The following is a 5000-nucleotide window of genomic DNA, read 5'->3' on the forward strand; positions in this document are numbered from 1 at the left end:
TGCTATTAAACAGACTATTGTCTATTTCTAACCTTCTGGCAAAAAGGACTCATCTCCCTCGGAGAAAAATTAGGAACGATGCACAGAAGACAATAATAACGTAGATAAAAGAATGTAGATAGGAAGAAATGATAGATTGGAAAATATACGGTAGATAGAAACAATTTATTCGGTATATGGCAAAAAAATAATTCGGTAGATAATAAAAAAATTAATAGGATAGACAGAAAAAAATTGAATACGGAAGATGGGAAATGTAAAAAAGAAGACAGTTGAAGACAATTTAGAGAATGGTATTTATGTATTTTCTTGGAAATTTTTTAACATTAAAGAAGAAACAGCGAAAGTAGAAGACTTGAAGACTAGATCATCAGCAGCAGCTGGTGATGTTACCAACAACATGCATAAGGGGGATTACCAATAGACCTATGGTTGTCTTCAAGACCCCTGGTTGTCTTCAAGACCCCTGGCTGTCTTCAAGACCCCTGGTTGTCTTCAAGACCCCTGGTTGTCTTCAAGACCCCTGGTTGTCTTCAAGACCTCTGGTTGTCTTCAAGACCTCTGGTTGTCTTCAAGACCCCTGGTTGTCTTCAAGACCCCTGGCTGTCTTCAAGACCTCTGGTTGTCTTCAAGACCCCTGGTTGTCTTCAAGACCTCTGGTTGTCTTCAAGACCCCTGGTTGTCTTCAAGACCCCTGGTTGTCTTCAAGACCCCTGGTTGTCTTCAAGACCCCTGGCTGTCTTCAAGACCCCTGGTTGTCTTCAAGACCTCTGGTTGTCTTCAAGACCCCTGGTTGTCTTCAAGACCTCTGGTTGTCTTCAAGACCCCTGGTTGTCTTCAAGACCCCTGGTTGTCTTCAAGACCCCTGGCTGTCTTCAAGACCCCTGGCTGTCTTCAAGACCCCTGGTTGTCTTCAAGACCCCTGGCTGTCTTCAAGACCCCTGGTTGTCTTCAAGACCCCTGGCTGTCTTCAAGACCCCTGGTTGTCTTCAAGACCCCTGGCTGTCTTCAAGACCCCTGGCTGTCTTCAAGACCCCTGGCTGTCTTCAAGACCCCTGGTTGTCTTCAAGACCTCTGGTTGTCTTCAAGACCCCTGGTTGTCTTCAAGACCCCTGGTTGTCTTCAAGACCTCTGGTTGTCTTCAAGACCCCTGGCTGTCTTCAAGACCCCTGGTTGTCTTCAAGACTCCTGGTTGTCTTCAAGACTCCTGGTTGTCTTCAAGACCCCTGGTTGTCTTCAAGACCCCTGGTTGTCTTCAAGACCCCTGGCTGTCTTCAAGACCCCTGGCTGTCTTCAAGACCCCTGGCTGTCTTCAAGACCCCTGGTTGTCTTCAAGACCCCTGGTTGTCTTCAAGACCCCTGGCTGTCTTCAAGACCCCTGGTTGTCTTCAAGACCCCTGGTTGTCTTCAAGACCCCTGGCTGTCTTCAAGACTCCTGGTTGTCTTCAAGAACCCCGGCTGTCTTCAAGACCCCTGGTTGTCTTCAAGACCCCCGGCTGTCTTCAAGACTCCTGGTTGTCTTCAAGACCCCTGGTTGTTTTCAAGACCCCTGGCTGTCTTCAAGACCCCTGGTTGTCTTCAAGACCCCTGGTTGTCTTCAAGACCCATGGCTGTCTTCAAGACTCCTGGTTGTCTTCAAGACCCCTGGTTGTCTTCAAGACCCCTGGTTGTCTTCAAGACCCCTGGCTGTCTTCAAGACTCCTGGTTGTCTTCAAGACCCCTGGTTGTCTTCAAGACCCCTGGTTGTCTTCAAGACCCCTGGCTGTCTTCAAGACCCCTGGTTGTCTTCAAGACCCCTGGTTGTCTTCAAGACCCCTGGCTGTCTTCAAGACCCCTGGTTGTCTTCAAGACCCCCGGCTGTCTTCAAGACCCCTGGTTGTCTTCAAGACCCCTGGTTGTCTTCAAGACCCCTGGTTGTCTTCAAGACCCCTGGCTGTCTTCAAGACCCCTGGTTGTCTTTAAGACCCCTGGCTGTTTTCAAGACCCCTGGCTGTCTTCAAGACCCCTGATTGTCTTCAAGACCTCTGGCTGTCTTCAAGACCCCTGGTTGTCTTCAAGACCCCTGGTTGTCTTCAAGACCCATGGCTGTCTTCAAGACCCCTGGCTGTCTTCAAGACCCCTGGTTGTCTTCAAGACCCCTGGCTGTCTCTAAGACCCCTGGTTGTTTTCAAGACCCCTGGCTGTCTTCAAGGCCTCTGGTTGTCTTCAAGACCCCTGGCTGTCTTCAAGGCCCCTGGTTGTCTTCAAGACCCCTGGCTGTCTCTAAGACCCCTCGCTGTATTCAAGACCCCTGGCTGTCTTCAAGACCCCTGGCTGTCTTCAAGACCCCTGGCTGTCTTCAAGACCCTTGGTTGTCTTCAAGACCCCTGGTTGTCTTCAAGACCCCTGGCTGTCTTCAAGACCCCTGGCTGTCTTCAAGACCCTTGGCTGTCTTCAAGACCCCTGGCTGTCTTCAAGGCCCCTGGTTGTCTTCAAGACCTCTGGTTGTCTTCAAGACCCCTGGCTGTCTTCAAGATCCCTTACTGTCTTCAAGACCCCTGGCTGTCTTCAAGGCCCCTGTTTGTCTTCAAGACCTCTGGTTGTCTTCAAGACCCCTGGCTGTCTTCAAAACCCCTTACTGTCTTCAAGACCCCTGTCTGTCTTCAAGACCCCTGACTGTCTCTAAGGCCCCTGGTTGTCTTCAAGACCCCTGGCTGTCTCTAAGACCCCTGGTTGTCTTCAAGACCCCTGGCTGTCTTCAAGGCCTCTGGTTGTCTTCAAGACCCCTGGCTGTCTTCAAGGCCCCTGGTTGTCTTCAAGACCCCTGGTTGTCTTTAAGACCCCTGGCTGTCTTCAAGACCCCTGGCTGTCTTCAAGGCCCCTGGTTGTCTTCAAGACCCCTGGCTGTCTTCAAGGCCCCTGGTTGTCTTTAAGACCCCTGGCTGTCTTCAAGACCCCTGGCTGTCTTCAAGGCCCCTGGTTGTCTTCAAGACCCCTGGCTGTCTTCAAGGCCCCTGGTTGTCTTCAAGACCCCTGGTTGTCTTTAAGGCCCCTGGTTGTCTTCAAGGCCCCTGGTTGTCTTCAAGACCCCTGGCTGTCTTGAAGGCCCCTGGTTGTCTTCAAGACCCCTGGTTGTCTTTAAGGCCCCTGGTTGTCTTCAAGGCCCCTGGTTGTCTTCAAGACCCCTGGCTGTCTTCAAGGCCCCTGGTTGTCTTCAAGACCCCTGGCTGTCTTCAAGGCCCCTGGTTGTCTTCAAGACCCCTGGCTGTCTTCAAGGCCCCTGGTTGTCTTCAAGACCCCTGGCTGTCTTGAAGGCCCCTGGTTGTCTTCAAGACCCCTGGTTGTCTTTAAGGCCCCTGGTTGTCTTCAAGGCCCCTGGTTGTCTTCAAGACCCCTGGCTGTCTTCAAGGCCCCTGGTTGTCTTCAAGACCCCTGGCTGTCTTCAAGGCCCCTGGTTGTCTTCAAGACCCCTGGTTGTCTTTAAGGCCCCTGGTTGTCTTCAAGGCCTCTTGTTGTCTTCAAGACCCCTGGCTGTCTTCAAGGCCCCTGGTTGTCTTCAAGACCCCTGGCTGTCTTCAAGGCCCCTGGTTGTCTTCAAGACCCCTGGCTGTCTTCAAGACCCCTGGCTGTCTTCAAGACCCCTGGCTGTCTTCAAGACCCCTGGCTGTCTTCAAGACCCCTGGTTGTCTTCAAGACCCCTGGCTGTCTTCAAGGCCCCTGGTTGTCTTCAAGACCCCTGGCTGTCTTCAAGGCCCCTGGTTGTCTTCAAGACCCCTGGCTGTCTTCAAGACCCCTGGCTGTCTTCAAGACCCCTGGCTGTCTTCAAGACCCCTGGCTGTCTTCAAGACCCCTGGTTGTCTTCAAGACCCCTGGCTGTCTTCAAGGCCCCTGGTTGTCTTTAAGACCCCTGGCTGTCTTCAAGGCCTCTGGTTGTCTTCAAGACCCCTGGTTGTCTTTAAGGCCCCTGGTTGTCTTCAAGGCCTCTTGTTGTCTTCAAGACCTCGTGGCTGTCTTCAAGGCCCCTGGTTGTCTTCAACTAATGACTGGACAGGCACCTAAAGTCAGTACCTCACCAGCCGGGCTGTGGTTCCTACGTCGGTTTACTTGGGGCCAGCAGTAACAGCCTGGTTGATCAGGTCCTGATCCACCACGAAGCCTGGTCATGGACAAGGCCGCGGGGGCGTGGTTCCCCGTGGCCCTGATCCAGGCATACTCCAGGTAACAACAGCGACAACATCAACAATCAAAATAGCAACAAAAAATATCCACAACAACATTAGCGGCAGCAACAACAATAACAACAACAACATTAGCGGCAGCAACAACAATAACAACAACAACATTAGCGGCAGCAACAACAATAACAACAACAACATTAGCGGCAGCAACAACAATAACAACAACAACATTAGCGGCAGCAACAACAATAGCAACAACAACGATCACAACAATTTTATTAACCCCAACAGCAATGGCAACGACAACCATAACAACAACAGCGACAACTATATCAATAGCAAAAACAACAACAACAGCCACAACAACAATAGCGACAAGTATATCAATAGCAAAAACAACAACAACAGCCACAACAACAATAGCGACAAGTATATCAATAGCAACAACAACAATAACAACAACCACAACAGCAACAGCAACAATAGCGACATCAACAATAACAATAGCAGCAGCAGTATTAGCGGTGGTGAAGAGAAGTAAAGAACCCGCAGTGTTGGAGGAGGAGGAGGTATTGTTGCAAGTGTTGATACAGGTGTTGGAGGTGTTAGAGTGGTTGGAGGAGTTGGAGGTGTTGGAGTTGCTGAAGGAGGTGTTGCAGGTGTTGGAGGAGTTGGAAAAGTTGTAGGTTTTGAAGGCTCTATTTTCTGAGTGTGGGCTCTGCTTTTTGATTGTGGGCTCTGTTTTCTGAGTGTGGGCTCTGTTATCTGAAAGTGGGCTCTGTTTTCTGAGTGTGGGCTCTGCTTTTTGATTGTGGGCTCTGTTTTCTGAGTGTGAGCTCTGTT

The sequence above is a fragment of the Cherax quadricarinatus genome, chromosome 26 (assembly GCF_038502225.1).
Source record: "Cherax quadricarinatus isolate ZL_2023a chromosome 26, ASM3850222v1, whole genome shotgun sequence".
Lineage (NCBI taxonomy): Eukaryota > Metazoa > Arthropoda > Malacostraca > Decapoda > Parastacidae > Cherax > Cherax quadricarinatus.